The sequence below is a fragment of the Mesoplodon densirostris genome, chromosome X (genome assembly GCF_025265405.1).
Source record: "Mesoplodon densirostris isolate mMesDen1 chromosome X, mMesDen1 primary haplotype, whole genome shotgun sequence".
NCBI lineage: Eukaryota > Metazoa > Chordata > Mammalia > Artiodactyla > Ziphiidae > Mesoplodon > Mesoplodon densirostris.
The window spans coordinates 73,032,107-73,054,993 of NC_082681.1; the positions used below are offsets into that span (position 1 = coordinate 73,032,107).

General features: G+C 40.0%; 1 pseudogene; it reads left to right on the plus strand.

The window, feature by feature from the left end:
* Nucleotides 1–11,668: 11,668 nt before the first annotated feature.
* Nucleotides 11,669–12,049, plus strand: LOC132481632 (ubiquitin-conjugating enzyme E2 variant 1-like; annotated as a pseudogene).
* Nucleotides 12,050–22,887: the final 10,838 nt, after the last annotated feature.

Here is a 22,887-nt window from a genome sequence, read left to right on the forward strand (position 1 = left end):
TATTTCAGTTATTGTATTGTTCATCTCTGTTTGTCAGTTCTTTAATTCTTCTAGGTGTTTGTTCTTTAATTCTTCTAAGTGTTTTTTCTTTAATTCTTCTAGGTCTTTGTTAAATATTTCTTGCATCTTCTCAATCTTTGCCTCCATTCTTTTTCTGAGGTCCTGGATCATCTTCACTATCATTATTCTGAATTCTTTTTCTAGAAGGTTGCCTATCTCCACTTTATTTAGTTGTTTTTCTTAGATTTTATCTTGTTCCTTCATTTGGTACAAAGTCCTCTGCCTTTTCATTTTGTCTATCTTTCTGTGAATGTGGTTTTTGTTCCACAGGCTTCAGGATTGTAGTTCTTGCTTCTCCTGTCTGCCCTCTGGTGGATGAAGTTATCTCAGAGGCTTATGCGAGCTTTCTGATGAGAGGGACTGGTTGTGGTTAGAGCTGGTGTTGCTCTGGTTGGCAGAGCTCAATAAAACTTTAATCTTCTTGTCTGCTGATGGGTGGGGTTGAGTTCCCTCCTTGTTGGTTTTGTGGCCTGAGGTATCCCAACACTGGAGGCTACAGGTTCTTTGGTGGGGCTAATGGTGGACTCCAGGAGGACTTATGCAAAGGAGTACTTCCCAGAGCTTCTGCTGCCTGTGTCCTTGTCCCTGCAGTAAGCCACATCCACCCCATGCTTCAGCAGGAGGTCATCTCCTATGGGGTCACTGCTCCTTCCCTCTGGGTCTCATGCACACAATACTTTGTGTGTGCCCTCCAAGAGTGGAGTCTCTGTTTCCCCCAGTCCTGTTGATGTCTTGCAATCAAATCCCACTAGCCTTCAAAGTCTGATTCTCTGGGAATTCCTCCTTCCATTGCCGTACCCCCAGGTTGGAAAGCCTGATGTGGGGCTAAGGACCTTTACTCCAGTGGCTGGACTTCTGTGCTATAATTGTTCTCCAGTTTGTGAACCACCAGCTCAGTGGTTATGGAATTTGATTTTATTGTGATTGCACCCCTCCTACCATCTCATTGTGGCTTCTCCTTTGTCTTTCGTTGTGGGGTATCCTTTTGGTGAGTTCCAGTGTCCTCCTGTCGATGATTGTTCAGTAGTTAGCTGTGATTCCAGTCCTCTTGCAAGAGGGAGTGAGCGCACGTCCTTCTCCTCCACCATCTTGAACCAATTGCTCACAGTGTCTCTCCAATTTTATTTCAGTTGTCTCATCTACAAAAATCCCTGCCTCTCAGAGGACTAAAAATTATTAAGTTCCCATCCAAATACTCAATTCTAAGTACTTTCATTTAATTTTTCTTATGCCACAGTCCCTTGGGCCCCAGAATACATAGCAGAATTCTGCATTAAGTAGATAATGGTACCTAACAGTGGCCACATATGCAATTTTCACATCTCCATTTGTTGGAAATACTCTCAACTGTTCCCAAGGAAATGTTGTTTAACCTGCTCTGAAGTTGAAGTTTAAGGATAATGTGTACTAGGTTTTCCTTGGGAAATTGGTGGGAGGAACAGTGTAACATGGACAGAAACCCTAGAACCCTGGCAGTCTGAGATAGTCAAGTTTGCTTTGTGGAGGTTCTAGAATCCTAGAGTAGGAAATAAAAAGGGGCAATATATGAAACCTTTGAAAGTATATCATAATAGGTATTGTCCTCATTCTGATCTCAATAGACATTGTTGTAAATCAATAGTCAGTCACAAACTTTTTCTTAGCTGCCTCCGGTATGTTAAGAGACTGGCTGGCTTCAATAGCGATGAACATCAGGTTAAAACTGGAAAATAGTACTAGAACAACTACACAAATGCCCTGTCAGAATGGTTCCCTAAAAGTCTTATAGCTCAAAATCCTTTTTAATTACTTAGAAAACAGAACAAAAAGAACTGAGTTTGGAGAAAGCAGATTTTTTAAGTATTACATTTATTTCAATAAATATTTATTTAGTCTCAATGTACACAGAAACATACTAGGCACAATTGTAGGGATTAGATAGAAAAAACTGATACAGATGAAATGATGTGGAGTCTCTACCCTCTGGGAACTTACACCTAAGAAAGGGAAATTTAATATAAAAAGCAATCACACACAAGACAAAATGTGGGAATTGCCTATGAAAGGTACGAACAGAGCACTCCAAAGAGGAAGAGAAGAGTTGAGAGACACAGGGTCATTTGAGATGGACCATGAAGTATGGATAGGATTGTCGACTAAGGTGAGTATAGACATTACATATTGGAAGAAAAAGGAATCCAGAGTGACGTGTGCATTGAGTACCTGCAGGGGAGAAGTGAGTAAGACTTGGAAACTAGTTGAGGACAGATGAAGAAGGACCTCAAAAGCAATAATAGTTTCTATTTTATTCTGTAGGCCATGGGAAATCACTGGCTGATATTTTTAAAGAAGGGGACTGGCATGAATGAAGTTGCACTTTAGGAAACTTAGTCTTAAGGTCATGTGCAAAAGGAATTACAAAGCTGAGTGGTAGAATGCAGGGGAGACAGCAGTGAGACATCTGGTGACACACTGCAAGGGTTTGGATGATAGTAATTTAGGGCAGAACAACACTGCAAAACAAGAAAAGTTTGGTTTTGGTTCCAGTGTCCCTTGGTCCATCACCATCCCCAGGCCCCTACTCCTCTATATCTATTGTCATCTCACCACATAGCATCTAGTAAAACCTATCCAAGGTATCTCTCCTTCTCCTGGAACTGATCTACTCTCAACCCCAGGGCCTTTCTTCATTCCCAGTAGCCCTGGGCCTTTCTTTCTGTTTTTAGCACCTAATCATAGGATGTTAGACCTGAAGATCATGCAATCAGGCTAATTTGACTCTAGGCTATTTGACTCCAGGCTATTTGATTCCAACTTTTTAAATTCTGTACACCATGATGAGGAAACTCAGATAGGAAAGTGACTTGCCCAAAGTTGCATGTAGAGTTAGGGGCTGAAAAAAAAAGCTGGCGGAAAAAGGACTGAAGGAATTACGATCATTGCAATATTCCTTCCTCTGGATTACACTGTCAGGTCCTCAAGCTATTACTCACCTCTGGGTAAACTTTAGGCAGCAGCATGTTCGGTTGGTAGCATCTGGTTAGATTCAGCCCTGTTTACCAAGTTGTAGTCAGAATTGCCTCTGCCCTCATCCCCTTCCAGAAAGACTATTCGCTCCCTAGTTAAAATTAGTCCCCAGTTGTCAGAACAGGTGGTACATTGAAAGAGCCTCAGAAAGCAGCACTGTTGAGAGAAGGAGGCAAAAATGGCTGGGGTCTGGGGGAAATCAGATTACTGAAAGGAGTGAGTAAAAAGGAGGCTTTTGGGCCCCTATCAGACATGATATAAGGGAGTAAATGAGTGCCTGGTAAAACATATATTTAAGAAAGCATGAAGGAGTTTGATGAGAGGAAGGATGGGATAGTGGACTGGATGGAAAAGTATGAAGGGCACAATTAGGTGTAGAGAGAAATATGTAGGAGTACTGTAACTAATAGCTTATGGCAATTATTCTCAGAAGAATCGTATTATCAAACAAATTGTATGCTGAGCCTCTTCCAATAAGAATACAAAAAGAGAGTGGCATTTTACTAATATAAATCTAATCTATAGATGCAAATCTTTAATTAATTCATATTACAAAGTTAATCAAAAGTTAAGGCATTACTGTACACCAATATGTTAAATTTGACACATAGCACCTGTATTTGAGGGTTTTGTTCATTCAAAACTTACAAATTTTTAAAACTGCAAACAAAACCTTTTTAGGTGGTGATGTGGCAGATCGTGTGCTGAGAAAGTTGGTGCAGGGTGCAAGAGAAGGGGGGTTTGCATGGTTTTGACTTCATTGGAATCAAACATCAACTGTGACTGTGGCTCCTCCTGCTCCCACCAGCTCTCCTTCAGCTTCTCCCGATTCAGAAGAAAGAGGCTGTATGTTATCATGCTCAGTTGTTGAGAGAGAAAGAAAGCAACAATAATGTCAACTGATTCTGAAGCCATGTGGTTGACAGGGGCTTGGTGCCCCGGATGGGTGAGAGGACTGAGCCTCTGAGGTGGGAGAGCCGAGTTCTAGACACTGGACCACAAGACACCTCCTGGTCCCATGTAATATCAATCGGCAAGAGCTCTCCCAGAAATCTCCATTTCAATGCTAAGACCCAGCTCCACTCAATGACCAGCAAGCTCCAGTGCTGGGCAGCCCATTTCAAACAACTAGTAAGACAGGAAAAACACACCACCCATTAGAAGAGAGGCTGCCTAAAATCATAATAAGGCCACAAACACCCCAAAACACACAATCGGATGCAGTCCTGCCCAACAGAAAGACAAGATCCAGCCTCTTCCACCAGAGCACAGGCACCAGTCCCTTCAAACAGGAAGCCTACACAACCCACTGAACCAACATTACCCACTGGGGGCAGACACTAAAAACAACAGGAATAACGAACAAGCAGCCTGTGAAAAGGAAACCCCAAACACAGTAAGTTAAGCAAAATGAGAAGACAGAGAATTACGTAGCAGATGAAGGAGCAAGGTAAAAACCCACCAGACCAAAAAACATGAGAAGGAAACAGGCAGTCTACCTGAAAAATATTTCAGAGTAATGATAGTTAAGATGATACAAAATCTTGGAAATAGAATGGAGAAAATACAAGGAACATTTAACAAGGACCTAGAAGAACTAAAGAGGAAACAATCAATGATGAAAAACACAGTAAATGAAATTAAAAATTCTCTAGAAGGAATCAATAGCAGAATAACTAAGGCAGAAGAACGAATAAGTGACCTGGAAGATAAAATAGTGGAAACAACTACCACAGAGCAGAATAAAGAGAAAAGAATGAAAAGAATTGACGACAGTCTCAGAAACCTCTGGGGCAACATTAAATGCACCAACATTCGAATTGTAGGGGTTCCAGAAGAAGAAGAGGAAAAGAAAGGGACAGAGAAAATATTTGAAGAGATTATAGTTGAAAGCTTCCCTAATATGGGAAAGGAAATAGTCAATCAAGCACAGGAAGTGCAGAGAGTCCATACAGGAAAAATCCAAGGAGGAACATGCCAAAACACATATTAATCAAACTATCAAAAATTAAATATAAAGAAAAAATATTAAAAGCAGAAAGGAAGAGCAACAATTGACATACAAGGGAATCCCCATAAGGGTAACAGTTGACCTTCCAGCAAAACCTCTGCAAGCCAGAAGGGAGTGGCAGGACATATTTAAAGTGATGAAAGGGAAAAACCTACAACCAAGATTACTCTACCCAGCAAGGATCTCATTCACATTCAATGGAGAAATTCAAACGTTTACAGACAAACAAAAGCTAACAGAATTCAGCACCACCAAACCAGCTTTACAACAAATGCTAAAGGAACTTCTCTGGGCAGGAAACACAAGAGAAGACCTACAAAAATGAACCCAAAACAATTATGAAAACGGTAATAGAAACATACATATCGATAATTACCTTAAATGTAAATCGATTAAATGCTCCCACCAAAAGACATAGACTGGCTGAATGGACACAAAAACAAGATGCGTATATATGCTGTCTAGATGAGACTCACTTCAAACCTAGGGACACACACAGACTGAGAGTGAGGGAATGGAGAAAGGTATTCAATGCACAAAGAAATCAAAAGAGGGCTAGAGTAGCAATACTCATATCAGATAAACTAAACTTTAAAATAAACACTATTACAAGAGACAAAGAAGGACACTACATAATGATCAAGGGATCAAACCAAGAAGACATAACAATTGTAAATATTTATGCACACAACACAGAAGTACCTCAATACATAAGGCAAATGCTAACAGTGATAAAAGGGGAAATCGACAGTGACACAATCATAGTAGGGGACTTCAACATCCCATTTTCACAAATGGAAAGATCATCCAAATGAAAATAAATAAGGAAACACAAGCTTTAAATGATACATTAAACAAGGTGGACTTAATTGATATTTATAGGACATTCCATCCAAAAACATCAGAATACACATTTTTCTCAAGTGCTCATGGAACATTCTCCAGGAGAGATAATATCTTGGTTCACAAATCAAGCCTCATCAATATAAGAAAATTGAAATCATATCAAGTATCTTTTCCAACCACAATGCTGTGAGACTATATATCAATTGTAGGAAAAATCTGTAAAAAATACAAACACATGGAACCTAAACAATACGCTACTAAATAACCAAGAAATCACTGAAAATATCAAAGAAGAAATTAAAAAATACCTAGAACCGAATGACAATGAAAACACAATCAGCCAAAACTTATGGGATGCAGCACAAGCAGTTCTAAGAGGAAGTTTATAGCAATACATTCCTACCTCAAGAAACAAGAAACATCTCAAATAAACAACCTAACCTTACACCAAAAGCAATTAGAGAAAGAAGAACAAAAAAAACCCAAAGTTAGCAGAAGGAAAGAAATCATAAATATCAGATCGTAACTAAATGAAATAGAAATGAAGGAAAGGATAGCAAAGATCAATAAAACTAAAAGCTGGCTCTTTGAGAAGATAAAAAAAATTGATAAACCATTAGCCAGACTCATCAAAAAAAAAGGGAGAAGACTCAAATCAATAGAATTAGAAATGAAAAGCAAGTAACAACTGACACTGCAGAAATACTAAGGGTCATGAGAGATTGATACAAGCACATACATGCCAATAAAATGGAAAACCTGGAAGAAATGGGCAAATTTTTAGAAAAGCAAAACCTTCAGAGACTAAACCAGGGAGAAATAGAAAATATAAACAGATAAATCACAAGCACTGAAATTGAAACTGTGATTAAAATATTCCAAGAAACAAAAGCCCAGGATCAGATGGCTTCACAGGTGAATTCTATCAAATATTTAGAGAAGAGCTAACACCTATCCTTCTCAAACTCTTCCAGAATAGAACAGAGGGAGGAACTCATTCTAAGAGGCCACCATCACCCTGATACCAAAACCAGACAAAGATGCCACAAAGAAGGAAAACTACAGGCCAATATCACTGATGAACATAATTGTTAAAATCCTCAACAAAATACTAGCAAACATAATCCAACAGCACATTAAAAGGATCATACACCATGATCACGTGGGGTTTATCCCAGGAATGCAAGGAATCTTCACTATACACAAATCAATGTGATAAACCATATTGAAAAATTGAAGGAGAAAAACCATGTGATCTTCTCAACAGATTCAGAAAAAGCTTTTGACAATATTCAACACTCATTTATGAAAAAAACCCTCCAGAAAGCAGGCATAGAGGGAATTTTCCTCAACATAATAAAGGCCATATATGTCAAACCCACAGCCAACATTGTTCTGAATGGTGAAAAACTGAAACCATTTCCACTAAGACCAGAAACAAGACAAGGTTGCCCACTCTCACCACTATTAATCAACATAATTGTGGAAGTTTTAGCCACAGAAATAAGAGAAGAAAAAGAAATAAAAAGAATCCAATTTGGAAAAAAAGAAGTAAAACTGTCACTGTTTGCAGATGACATGATGCTATACATCCTAGAGATTCTACCAGAAAACTACTAGAGCTATTCAATGAATTTGGTAAAGTAGCAGGATACAAAATGAATGCAAAGAAATGTCTTGCATTCCTATACACTAAAGATGAAAAATCTGAAAGAGAAATTAATGAAACACTCCCATTTACCATTTAAACAAAAAGAATAAAATACCTATGAATAAATCTACCTAAGCAGACCAAAGACCTGTATGCAGAAAACAATAAGACATCAATGAAAGAAATTAAAGATGATACAAAGTGATGGAGAGCTATACCATGTTCTTGGATTGGAAGAATCAACATTGAGAAAATGACTATACTACCCAAAGTAATCTACAGATTCAATGAAATCCATGTCAAACTACCAATGGAATTTTTCACATAACTAGGGCAAAAAATTTCACAATTTCCATGGAAAAACAAAAGACCCCGAATAACCAAAACAATCTTGAGAAAGAAAAATGGAGCTGGAGGAATCAGGCTCCCTGACTTCAGACTATACTACAAACCTACAGTAATCAAGACACTATGTTACTGGCACAAAAACAGAAATATAGATCAATGGAACAGAACAGAAAACCGAGAGATAAGCCCACACATATATGGTCACCTTATCTTTGATAAAGGAGGCAAGAATATTCAATGAAGAAAAGACAGCCTCTTCAATAAGTGGTGCTGGGAAAACTGGACAGCTACATGTAAAAGAATGAAATTAGAGCACTCCCCAACACCATACACAAAAATAAACTCAAAATGGATTAAAAGTAAGGCCAGACAGTATAAAATGTATGGCCAGACAGTATAAAACTCTTAGAGGTAAACATAGGCAGAACTCTCTATGACATAAATCACAGCAATATCCTTCTTGATCCACATCCTAGAGAAATGGAAATAAAAACAAAAATAAAGAAATGGGACCTAATGAAACTTAAAAGCTTTTGCACAGCAAAAGAAACCATAAACAAGACCAAAAGACAACCCTCAGAATGGGAGAAAATATTTGCAAATGAAGCAACTGAAAATGAGTAAACTCCAAAATTTACAAGCAGCTCATGCAGCTCAATATCAAAAAAAAACAAACAACCCAATCCAAAAATGGGCAGAAGACCTATATAAACATTTCTCCAAAGAAGATATACAGATTGCCCACAAACGCATGAACAGATGCTCCACATCACTAATCATTAGACAAGTGCAAATCAAAACTGCAATGAGGTGTCACCTCACACCAATAAGAATGGCTATCATCAAAAAATCTACAAACAATAAATGCTGGAGAGGGTGTGGTGAAAGGGAACCCTCTTGCACTCTTGTTGGGATTGTAAATTGGTACAGCCACTATGGAGAACAGTATGGAGGTTCCTTAAAAAATTAGAAATAGAACTACCATATGACCCAGCAATCCCACTACTGGGCATATACCCTGAGAAAACCATAATTCAGAAAGAATCATGTACTAAAATGGTCATTGCAACTCTGTTTACAATAGCTAGGACATGAAAGCAACCTAAGTGTCCATCGACAGATGAATGGATAAAGAAGATGTGACACATATATACAATGGAATATTACTCAGCCATATAAAGAAATGAGATTGAGTTATTTGTAGTGAGGTGGATGGACCTAGAGTCTGTCATACAGAGTGAAGTAAGTCAGAAAGAGAAAAACAAATACCGTACGCTAACACATATATATGGAATCTAAAAAAAATTGGTTATGAAGAACCTAGGGGCAAGACTGGAATAAAGAGGCAGATGTAGACAATGGACTTGAGGACACTGGGCGGGGGAAGGGGAAGCTGGGACGAAGTGAGAGAGTGTCATGGACTAATATATACTACAAATGTAAAATAGCTAGTGGGAAGCAGCCGCATAACACAGGGAGATCAACTCAGTGCCCTGTGATCACCTAGAGGGATGAGATAGGGAGGTTTGGCGGGAGATGTAGATATGTGTATATGTATAGCTGATTCACTTTGTTATAATTCAGAAACTTACACACCACTCTAAAACAATTATACTCCAATAAAGCAGTAAAAAAAAAAAAGCAAAACTTTTTTAGGCTTTCTAGATCATTTTTATGAGACCCAAGAATCCACAGAATGTATGTACCTTAAACCACCAGCTTAACATGTACTTTTCCTTGGGTAATTCATCATTTAATAGGGAATTCCAAAGAAAAGTCTTCAAGAATTGAATGAATAAATGTTTAAAGGAGAAATTTCAGACAGTAAGCCTCTCAGAAAGTGTCAAAGGCCCTGAGGGTAGTGTAGGTTGCTGATAATTTGATAACAAACGTCATATTAAATATTATAATTTTCCATCTAAAAAATAAAATGGATACTATTGTTTTGTAATATAGAATACAAAAATAAAGTCTGGCAAAATGTTCTTGGCTAGTGGTGTATATGAAAAAGATAGGACATAATCCTTAACATGGAGAGCAATGACCCCTTGTCAAAAAGCCATATCAAAATCCTGGTGGGGATATTAAATTTTTCTCTTTATCAACTAGAAGCATGAGATTTTTAAAGGATGAAAACACTATAGCATACAAAGTTCTTAATAATAGCAAAACAATAAGAGGACATATAGACTCCAAATCTCTTTTATGTAATACAAACTTCTCTTTTACCTAAACTGAAAGAGTTAGATGGGGCTTGGCAAGAGTTTCTACCACTAAAGCAGTTCTTAACATGAGTCGTGGCTTCAGGGCATATCTAAGCTCTTTGAAATTGTATGCAAAGTTTCATATATATATATATATATATATATATATATATATGTACATTTTTTTCTGGGAAGAAGGTCCGCAGCTTTTGTCAAAGTCACAAAGGGATTTGTGCTCCTCCCCCGCTGAAAATACAGCTTTAGAACCACAGAACATAAAGATCTCATCTCCAAGAATGTTACATGTAATTCCAGGGTGTATGGTTTGTAAAAACAAAGGTGGAAGGTTATTTGGAAGGAGGTAAAATATTCTTAACAAAAAAGCATTAAATTTGATAAGGTTTCGAGAGTCCATGATTGCAACATATGACCATCCAAATTCACATAAGGTGTTCATGTGCCCCTGAGGAAAGGGTTTATATGGAATGTAACTATGCGCAAAGCAGTATTCAGGGAACAAGGTTATGTGCTAGAGGTGAGGGCTTAGATAATAAGATAGACCTGGTACTCCAAGAGCCCACTAAGGCAACTTTCTTAGTATATACGTTTTAGCTACATTGGTTTCTGAAACCAACCAAATTTTTAAAATCAGTCTTGACCCAACATTTAATTACTGATGTGCATTATTATAGCACCATCTTGTGGAATACAGTTGAAATTCATGCATGTCTTTAGGTGGCTGCTTAGTCAGTCGTTCTCAAAGTGTGTTCTGTGAACCCCTGGGGGTACTTAAGGCATATTCAGGGAGTCCATAGGGTCAAAGCTATTTTCAATAATACTAAGATGTCATTTGCCCTTTTAAATGTGTTGGATTTGTACTGATGCAAATGGTGGGTAAAACTATGTATACTTTAGCATGAATCATGGCAATGGTCCTAAATTATACTATTAGTCATTGTGTTCTTCACTGCTATGCATCTGAAGGAAACCAAAAGCTTGTTATACTTACGAGTATCCTTATGAAGTAGCAAGAAAAAAACTGGGGAGTCCAGGCCGAAGGACTCAATGTACAGGAATTCACTTTGTCAATTTTGCTTGTAAGAAATCCCTCCAAGAACTGAGGAATCTCTGCGAGTAGCAGACATTTGTGAGCATCACAGATAAGAGGCTTGTGTTTTAATATGCACTCCTCCACCCATTAGCTTAAAGTTTCAAGGGTTTTTATCTCTATAAAGAGGATATTACTAGGAGTTGCTGCATTGAGAAGTTGTAAGGATTAAAACCTGGATATAATGGCCTGATAAACGTTGCCTCTTCTAGTGTCCTCTCTTCCTCCCTGTGCTAAAGTTTACCAAGGAATTTAATCTTCACAGAAACCCTATGAAGTTGATATTTTCCTCCTCTTTTTCAGATGGAAAAACTGAGGCTAGGAAAGATTCAAGTCTCTTACCTGAAGTCACACAGCAATGTGAGTGGTAAAGAGAGCCTGAACCCAGGCAATTTCACTCCAGAGGAGTAAAAGTCTCCTGAAATTTCTGACTGTTAGAACATGAAGAAAGCCAGAAAGGAGGAGGAGATTGCACAGTTAGCTGGAGTCTAGAAAATGATGAAGACATGACACAAGATAGAAAGGGATAGTAAATCTTTATGAAAAATGGATATACAGCCTTAAAACAGAATGTGGACCTAAATACTCAGAATCACACCGCTTTGGAAGATTTATAACAAAAATAGTATGAATGTAGTTAATAGTTCTAATGGAGTTGTGAGCTGAAGAGCCATGTTGGTGCTAGCAAAATGGCATAAATCCTATAGCAGAAAAGTTGTCTTGCAAGAGCTTTATTGATGTCTAAGAGTTTAATGATGTCTAAAGAAAATATGATAATTCCTCAGCCACCTGAAGGACAGTGTTATAGCAACTAATCAAAAAGAAAAACCACAGCCTCTCCCCCTCAGTCTTTTTTTAAGATTTTTTTTTGATATGGACCATTTTTAAAGTCTTTATTGAATTTGGAACAATACTGCTTCTGTTTTATGTTCTGGTTTTTTGGCTGCGAGGCATGTGGGCTCTTAGCTCCCTGACCAGGGATTGAACCCTCACCCCCTGCATTGGAAGGCAAAGTCTTAACCACTGGACCGCCAGGGTAGTCTCCCACTCAGTCTCTATTTTCCATAATGGTGATTTTTTATAGATACGCTTTGTAGACCTCAAAGTACTGGAAAGGAAGCTCTCATTCAAAGGCAATTTATCTTAAAATAATGTAGATTTGAAATACATAGCATGTGCTACAACAGAGCATCCTGCCAAGTGTAACAATCAGCAGGAAGAGCCATTTCCTAGAGTGTGCCTGCAGGGCTCAGGGATCTCAGAGCTGGTGTCAGATCACTGGTGGGGTGACGCCAGTTCCTGACACAGTTGGACATGGGGCCCAGGGCGTCCTCAAACTTGTGTTGGCCTGCTAGTTTGCAGAGCCAGGGCCTAGCTGGTCCCAGGGTAGATTCTGGACAGCTGTGGGTGATCTGGGTCCACAGGCTACAGATTTGTGGTTTTCTTGCATCTGGTGTCTGCTCCCTAGTGGGTGAGGCTGGTCTAGAGGCTAGTGCAGGATTCCTGTGCCTGCCCACTGGTGGGTGAAGCTCCGTCTTGGCCCTCTGGTGGGCAGTAATGTGTCTAGGGTCACCTGTGGGCTCAGGAATTCTTTAGGCAGCCTATCTGCTGGTGGGTGGGGCTTTTGTCCTTGCCCAGTTAGTTGCTTGGCCTGAGGCATCCCAGCACTGGTGCTTATAGGCTTTTGGATGGGGCCAGGTCTTTGTGCTAATGAGCTAGAGTGAGGATCCCATGATGGCACCTACCAGCACTATTGTACCTGTGGTGGAAAGCTCCCAAATATGGCTGCTGCCAGTGTCTATGTTCCCAGAGTGAGACACATCTGACCCCTACCTCTCTGGAAGACTCTCCAAGAACAGCAGGTAGGTCTGGCCCAGGCTCCTATAAAATCACTGCTTTTGCCCTTGGTCCTGGTGAACATGAGATTTTGTGTGTGCCCTTTAAGAGTAAAGTCTATTTCCCCCAGTCCTTTGGGATTCCTAAAATTAAACCCCGCTGGAGTTCAAAGCCAAATGCTCTAGGGGCTCATCTTCCTGGTGCAGGACTCGCAGGCTGGGGATCTCTAAGTAGGGCTCAGAACTCTCACACCTGTTGAAGAACCTCTGCAATATCATTATTCTCCAGTTTATGGGTAACCCTCCCAGGGATATGGGACTTGATTATATCATGAATCCACTCCTCCTACCTGTCATTGTAGTTCCTTCTTTATGTCTTTTTTTTCTTTTTTCTTTTTTTTTTTGATAGATACTTCAACCTCTCTCTCTTTCTTTTTTTTTTTAAATTTATTTATTTTTTATTTTTTGCTGTGTTGGGTCTTCGTTTCTGTGTGTGGGCTTTCTCTAGTTGTGGCAAGCGGGGGCCACTCTTCACCGCGGTGCACGGGCCTCTCCCTATCACGGCCTCTCTTGTTGCAGAGCACAGGCTGCAGACGCACAGGCTCAGTAGTTGTGGTTCATGGGCCTAGTTGCTCCACGGCATGTGGGATCCTCCCAGACCAGGGCTCAAACCCGTGTCCCCTGCATTAGCAGGCAGATTCTCAACCACTGCGCCACCAGGGAAGCCCCCTTCTTTATGTGTTTAGTTATAGATCTTTTCTAGTAGCATCCAGTCTTTTTCATCAATGGTCATCCTGAGGATAGTTGTGACTTTGGTGTGCTCACGGGAGGAGGTAAGCTCAGGTTCTTTCTTCTCCATTATCTTCGCTGATCCCTCTGTTTTATTCCTTAGATTCCACATATAGGATCCAGGACTTCCCCTATCTAGTCCAGCTGGTAAGGAGCTTGGAAGTCATTATTCTGTCCTAACAACAGGTAAAAAGCTGAAAACTGAAAAATCAAAAACTCTTCTTAGATTCATCAGAGAAGTGAGGACTGGGAAAACTGCTGATACTAAAATTGGAAAGAAAGACAGGCAGATACAGAGAATCACAACTCACCAGTACAGAAAATCTTAATCATAAACCTCCATGGGAAGCAGTGCTGGGGTAGAGAAACCTGAAATATACTTAATGAATTGCTTGAGGCTCACTGTGGACAAATTTGAGAGTTAAAAACTCCTGGGGGACCCAGTCATTGTAAGACCCGCACACTTTTATGACTTTTAAATCCAAGAGTTCTACGAGGTTCTCCAGTGACTAACAGAGAAAAACTTCTTTGTGCTTTTGGTAGGGCAGAGAAAATTTAATCATTTTGAAAAACACCAAAAAATTCTGTTCTTAACAAGGCCTGCTCTCGGGAGTAACTGTACTAGTCAGGGTTCTCTAGAGAAACAGAACCAATAGGATATACATAGAGATATTTATATAAGAGGTGATTTATTATAGAAACTGGTTCACATGATTATGAAGGTCAAGAAGTCCCATGATCTGCCATCTCCAAGTGGAGGAATGAGGAAAGCCAGTGGTGTAATTCAGTCTAAGTCCAAAGGCCTGAGAATCAGGAGGCCAATGGTTAAGTCCCAGTCCAAGTCCAAAGGCCCAAGAAATAGGAGCTACAATTTAAGCTCCAACAGGAGATGATGTCCAAGGGCAGGATAACATGGATGTCCCAGTTCCAACAAAAAGAGAGCAGATTTACTCTTCATCTTTTATTCTATTCAGGCCCTCAATAGACGGGATAATGCCCACCCACACTGGTGACAGTGATCCGCTTTACTCATTCTATTGATTCAAATGCTAATCTCTTCCAAAAAGCCCCTCACAAACACTCCTAGAAATAATGTTTTACCAGCTGTCTGGGCATCCCTTAGCTCAGTTAAGTTGATATATTAAATTAACTATCACAAGTCCATCCCTTATCAACTTGGCACACACATGATCTCCTTAAACCAAATCTAATATCCAAATAAAGACAATAACAGGGACATAATTTTGCCTAACATGAAACAACCATTATGTTAACAACCTAAATGCACTAATCCCTTCCCCTTGAGTGATGTTTACTCTTCTCCTGATATCATGAAACTTAAATACTATTACATAAAATTAACAATACATAAATACCATGATATAAAGTTAATATATCTTGTGCTATGGAATATGGGAATAAGAGGGAAAGAAAATAAAGATACTTGCTTAATATATGTATATATACACAGATGTATTTATAAAAACATAAGAAGGAAATTATCATGACAATTACATCTTCTTTTCTATAACTGGTTATCTGATCATAGCTGGTATTTTATCAATCTTCTTCCACTACCCATTCTGTATTCCATTTTCCTTGAGCAAGCACCTCAGCTGGTCACGGTTCTTTACATAGCTGGGTGACCCAAACCTTCATTCCTGAAGGCACTGCGCCATTAGTAGTCTTTTCTGGATTGAGTTGTAGTTTTCCATTGAGCTCAATCACAGGGCATGGTAATAATAAGAGATTTACTAAGGGATCTACTGTATTCCAGACATACTCTTTCTTACCTCCATCGTAGAATAGTAGTTCAATTACCCTTTGGTAGTCAGGATTAATCACCTCAGCCAACATTGTAACTCCCTTTTTGCCTGTTGATTCAGAAGCCATGAGGAGCCCAAAGTAGCTGGATGGCAATCTTAGCTTCTAGTTCAATGGAATCATTGTTGCGCCTCAAGGTGGAAGTATTCCTCTCTCTGGTACTAAGACTTCTAAGCCAGCAGAGCAAGTCATGGGAAAAGAAATAAACTTTTTGATAATGGGTCATTAAGGGTAATAGTAAATGGTGCTGCTCCCATTTCCATCCCTTGATTCCTAGAACTGTAAATTCTGGCTATCAGAGAAAGAGCACCATATATTGGAAAATAATTCAGAGCATATATAGCCTTCTGGAGAACCATGCCTCAACTCTACAAGGAATTTCCACTTAGCTGGTGCTCTTAATGAGTCTTTGAAAGGCCATTTGACCAAACTACCAGGTCAACTGCTCAGAATGGTGGGGAACATAAGACCAGTTAATTCCATGAGCATGTGTCCATTGCTGCACTTTTTTTTTAACATCTTTATTGGAGTATAATTGCTTTACAATAGTGTGTTACTTTCTGCTTTATAACAAAGTGAATCAGTTATACATATGTTCCCATATCTCTTCCCTCTTGTGTCTCCCTCCCTCCCACACTCCATATCCCACCCCTCTAGGTGGTCACAAAGCACCGAGCTGATCTCCCTGTGCTATGCGGCTGCTTCCCATTAGCTATCTATTTTACATGTGGTAGTGTATATATGTCCATGCCACTCTCTCACATTGTCCCAGCTTACCCTTCTCGCTCCCTGTATCCTCAAGTCCATTCTCTAGTAGGTCTGCATCTTTATTCCTGTCTTGCCCTTAGGTTCTTCATGATCTTTTTTTTTTTTTTTTTTTAGATTCCATATATATGTGTTAGCATATGGTATTTGCTTTACTCTTTCTGACTTACTTCATTCTGTATGACAGACTCTAGGTCCATCCACCTCATTACAAATAACTCAATTTCGTTTCTTTTAATGGCTGAGTAATATTCCATTGTATATATGTGCCACATCTTCTTTATCCATTCATCTGATGATGGACACTTAGGTTGCTTCCATGTCATGGCTATTGTAAATAGAGCTGCAATGAACATTTTGGTACATGACTATTTTTGAATTATGGTTTTCTCAGGGTATATGCCCAGTAGTGGGATTGCTGGGTCATATGGTAGTTCTATTTTTATTTTTTAAGGAACCTCCATACTGTTCTCTATAGTGGATGTATCAGTTTACAACCCCACCAAGAATGCAAGAGGGTTCCATTTTCTCCACACCCTCTCCAGCATTTATTGATGGTAGATTTTATTATCATGGCCATTCTGACTGGTGTGAGATGATATCTCATTGTAGTTTTGATTTGCATTTCTCTAATGATTAATAATGGTGAGCATTCTTTCATGTGTTTGTTGGCAATCTGTATATCTTCTTTGGAGAAATGTCTATTTAGGTCTTCTGCCCATTTTTGGATTTGGTTGTTTGTTTTTTGCTTATTGAGCTGCATGAGCTGCTTGTAAATTTTGGAGATTAATCCTTTGTCAGTTGCTTCATTTACAAATATTTTCTCCCATTCTGAGGGTTGTCTTTTCATCTTGTTTATGGTTTCCTTTGCTGTGCAAAAGCTTTGAAGTTTCATTAGGTCCCATTTGTTTATTTTTGTTTTTATCTCCATTTCTCTAGGAGGTGGGTCCAAAAGGATCTTGCTGTGATTTATGTCATAGAGTGTTCTGCCTATGTTTTTCTCTAAGAGTTTGATAGTTTCTGGCCTTACATCTAGGTCTTTAGTCCATTTTGAGCTTATTTTTGTGTATGGTGTTAGGGAGTATCTAATCTCATACTTTTACATGTACCTGTCAAGTTTTCAATTTTCTTAACTTTACCAAGGATTGATTTGTGAACCTAGATATGATCTATCCTGGAGAATGCTTCATGAGCACCTGAGAAAAATGTGTATTCTGTTGTTTTTGGATGACATGTCCTATAAATATCAATTCAGTCCATCTTGTTTAATGTATCATTTAAAGCTTGTGTTTCCTTATTTATTTTCATTTTGGATAATGTGTCCATTGGTGTAAGTGGGGTGTTAAAGTCCCCTACTATGAATGTTTTACTGTCGAATTCCCCTTTTATGGTTGTTAGTATTTGCCTTATGTATTGAGGTGCTCCTATGTTGGTTGCATAAATATTTAGAATTGTTAGATCTTCTTCTTGGATTGATCCCTTGATCATTATGTAGTGTCCTTCTTTGTCTCTTCTAATAGTCTTTATTTTAAAGCCTATTTTGTCTGATATGAGAATTGCTACTAAAGCTTTCTTTTTATTTCCATTTGTGTGGAATATCTTTTTCCATCCCCTCACTTTCAGTCTGTATGTGCCCCTAGGTCTGAAGTGGGTCTGCTGCAGCCAGCATATATATGGGTCTTGTTTTTGTATCCATTCAACCAATCTATACACTTTGGTTGGAGCATTTAATCCATTTACATTTAAGGTAATTATCGATATGTATGTTCCTATTACCGTTTTCTTAATTGTTTTGGGTTTGTTATTATAGCTCTTTTCCTTCTCTTGTGTTTTCTGCCTAGAGAAGATCCTTTAGCATTTGTTTTAAAGCTGGTTTGGTCATGCTAAACTCTCTCAGCTTTTGCTCATCTGTAAAGGTTTTAATTTCTCCATCAAATCTGAATGAGATCCCTGCTGGATAGAGTAATCTTGGGTGTAGGTTTTTCTCCTTCATCACCTTAAATATGTCCTGCCAGTCCCTTCTGGCTTGCAGAGTTTCTGCTGAAAGATCATCTGTTAATCTTATGGGGATTCACTTGTGTGTTATTTGTTGTTTTTCCCTTGTTGTTTTTAATATGTTTTCTTTGTATTTAATTTTTGACACTTTGATTAATATGTGTCTTGGCGTGTTTCTCCTTCGATTTATCCTGTAAGGGACTCTCTATGCTTCCTGGACTTGATTAACTATTTCCTTTCCCATATTACAGAAGTTTTCAACTATAATCTCTTCAAGTATTTTCTCAGTCTCTTTCTTTTCCTCTTCTTCTTCTGGAACCCCTATAATTCGAATGTTGGTGTGTTTAGTGTTGTCCCAGAGGTCTCTGAGACTGTCCTCAGTTCTTTTCATTCTTTTTCCTTTATTCTGCTCTGCAGTAGTTATTTCCACTATTTTATCTTCCAGGTCACTTATCCATTTTCTGCATCAGTTATTCTGCTATTGATTCCTTCTATAGAAGTTTTAATTTCATTTATTGTGTTGTTCATCGTTGCTTGTTTCCTCTTTAGTTCTTCTAGGTCCTTGTTAACTGTTTCTTGCATTTTCTCTATTCTATTTCCAAGATTTTGGATCATGTTTACTTTCATTATTCTACATTTTTTTCAGGTAGACTGCCTATTTCCTCTTCATTTGTTAGATCTGGTGGGTTTTTATCTTGCTCCTTCATCTGCTGTGTGTTTTTCTGTCTTCTCATTTTGCTTATCTTACTGTGTTTGGGGTCTCCATTTTGCAGGCTGTGGGTCTGTAGTTCCCGTTGTTTTTGGTGTCTGTCCCCAGTGGCTAAAATTGGTTCAGTGCATTGTGTAGGCATCCTGGTGGAGGGGACTAGTGCCTGTGTCCTGGTGGATGAGTCTGTATTTGTCTTTCTGGTGGGCAGGTCCACGTCTGGTGGTGTGTTTTGGGGTGTCTGTGGACTTATTATGATTTTAGGCAGCTTCTCTGCTAATGGGTGGGGTTGTGTTCCTGTCTTGCTAGTTGTTTTGCATATGGTGTCCATCACGGTAGCTTGCTGGTCGTTGAGTGAAGCTGAGTGTTGGTGTTGAGATGGATATTTCTGGGAGATTTTCGCCATTTGATATTAGGTGGAGCTGTGAGGTCTCTTGTGGACTAGTGTCCTGAAGTTGGGTCTCCCACCTCAGAGGCTCTGCACTGACTCCTGGCTGTAGCACCAAGAGCCTTTCATCCACACGGCTCAGAAAAAAATGGAGAAAAAGTAGAAAGAAAGAGGATAAAAGGAAATAAAATAAAGTAAGGTAAAATAAAGTTATATAAATATAATTATTAAGAAAAAATATTTTTACGTAAAAAAATAAAAGATGGATAGAACCCTAGGACAAATGGTGAAAGCAAAGCTATACAGACAAAATCTAACACTGAAGCCTACACATACACACTCACAAAAAGAGGAAAAGGGGAAAAAATCATAAATCTTGCTCTCAAAGTGCACCTCCTCAATTTGGGATTATTCATTGTCTATTCATGTATTCCACAGATGCAGAGCACGTCAAGTTGATTGTGGAGCTTTAATTGGCTGCTTCTGACGCTGCTGGGAGGGACTTCCCTTTCTATTCTTTGTTCTCACAGCTCCCGGGGCTCAGCTTTGGATTTGGCCCCGCCTCTGCATGTACGTCACTTGAGGGTGTCTGTTCTTTGCTCAAAAAGGACGGGCTTAAAGGAGCCGCTGATTCGGGGGCTCTGGCTCACTAAGTCTGGGGGGAGGGATGGGTACAGAGTGGAGGGCGAGCCTGCAGCGGCAGAGGACAGCAGGACGTTGCACCAGCTTGAGGCATGCCTTGCGTTCTCCGGAGGAAGTTGTCGCTGTACCTGGGACCCTGGCAGTGGCGGGCTGCAGAGCGTCCCTGGAAGGGAGGCGTGGAGAGTGACCTGTGCTTGCACACAAGCTTCTTGGTGGCAGCAGCAGCAGCCTTAGCATCTCACGCCTGTCTCTGTGGTCCGCGATGTTAACCGTGGCTTGCGCCCATCTCTGGGGCACCTTTAAGCAGCGGTCTTAATACCCTCTCCTCGCACACCAGGAAACAAACAGGGAAGAAAAAGTCTCTTACCTCTTCGGCAGTTCCAGACTTTTCCCCGGACTCCCTCCCGGCTAGCCATGGTGCACTAACCCCCTGCAGGCTGTGTTCACACTGCCAACCCCTGTCCTCTCTCTGCACTCTGACCGAAGCCCGAGCCTCAGCTCCCAGCCCCGCCCACCCCGGCGGGTGAGCAGACAAGCCCCTCGGGCTGGTGAGTGCTGGTTGGCACCGATCCTCCGCACGGAAATCTCTCTGCTTTGCCCTCCACACCCCTGATACTGTGCTCTCCTCCGCGGCCCCAAAGCTTCCCCCCTCCACCACCCACAGTCACCGCCTGTGAAGGGGCTTCCTAGTGTGTGGAAACCTTTCCTCCTTCACGGCTCCCTCCCACTGGTGCAGATGCCATCCCTATACTTTTGTCTCGGTTTATTCTTTTTTCTTTTGCCCTACGCAGGTACGTGGGGAGTTTCTTGCCTTTTGGGAGGTCTGAGGTCTTCTGCCAGCGTTCAGTAGGTGTTCTGTAGGAGTTGTTCCACGTGTAGATGTATTTCAGATGTATCTGTTGGGAGGAAGGTGATCTCCATGTCTTACTCTTCTGTCATCATTTGGTGTATATCTGCTGCACTTCTTTTGCTGTGAAGTGAGTTCCTTGATCAGAGGCTATGCTATGTAAAATCCCATGATGATGGGTAAGACATTTTATATGTCCACAGATGTGTATAAAATGGATGACTGAAGAGGGGCTTCTAGATGGTGGAAGTGTGAGACCTGGAGATCACCTTCCTCCCCAAAAATACATCAGAAATACACTTACATGTGGAACAACTCCTACAGAACACCTACTGAACGCTGGCAGAAGACCTCAGACCTCCCAAAAGGGAAGAAACTCCCCCATGTACCTGGGTAGGGTAAAAGAAAAAGAAAAAACGGAGACAAAAGACTAGGGATGGGACCTGTACCATTGGGAGGGAGCTGTGAAGGAGGAAAGGTTTCCACACACTAGGAAGCCCCTTCGTGGGCAGAGACAGTGGGTGGGAGAAGGGGGGAGCTTCGGAGCCATGGAGTACAGCGCAGCAACAGGGTGCAGAAGACAAAGCAGAGAGATTCCTGCACAGAGGATCGGTGCCGACCAGCACTCATCAGCCTGAGAGGCTTGTCTGCTCACCCACCAGGGTGCTTGTGGTCTGGAAGCTGAGGTTCGGGCTTCGGTCAGGTCCCAGGGAGAGGACTGGGGTTGGCTGCATGATCACAGCCTAAAGGGTCTAGTGCACCACAGCTAGCATGGAGGGAAACCGGGGAAAAGTCTGGAGCTGCCGTAGAGAGCAGAATAAAGAAAAAAGAATGAAAACATTTGAGGACAGTCTCAGAGGCCTCTAGGACAACATGAAACACACCAACATTCGAATTGTAGGGATCCAAGAAGAAGAAGAGAAAAAGAAAGGGACTGAGAAAATATTTGAAGAGATTATAGTTGAAAACTTCCCTAATATGGGAAAGGAAATAGTTAATCAAGTCCAGGAAGAACAGAGAGTCCCATACAGGATAAATCCAAGGAGAAACACACCAAGACACATATTAATCAAACTGTCAAAAATTAAATACAAAGGAAACATATTAAAAGCAGGAAGGGAAAAACGACAAATAACACACAAGGGAATCCCCATAAGGTTAACAGCTGATCTTTCAGCAGAAACTCTGTAAACCAGTAGGGACTGGCAGGACATATTTAAAGTGATAAAGGTGAAAAACCTACAACCAAGATGACTCTACACAGCAAGGATCTCATTCAGATTTGATGGAGAAATTAAAACATTTACAGACAAGCAAAAGCTAAGAGAATTCAGCACCACCAAACCAGCTTTACAAAAAATGTAAAAGGAACTTCCCTAGGCAGGAAACACAAGAGAAGGAAAAGAGCTACAATAACAAACCCAAAACAATTAAGAAAATGGTAATAGGAACATACATATCGATAATTACCTTAAATGTAAATGGATTAAATGCTCCAACCAAAATATATAGATTGGTTGAATGGATACAAAAACAAGACCCGTATATATGCTGTCAGCAAGAGACCCTCTTCAGACCTACGGACACATACAGACTGAAAGTGAGGGGATGGAAAAAGATATTCCACACAAATGGAAATAAAAAGAAAGATTTAGTAGCAATTCTCATATCAGATAATATAGACTTTTAAACAAAGACTATTACAAGAAACACAGAAGGACACTACATAATGATCAAGGGATCAATCCAAGAAGAAGATATAACAATTGTAAATATTTATGCACCCAACATAGGAGCACCTCAATACATAAGGCAAATACTAACATCCATAAAAGGAGAAATTGACAGTAACACAATCATCA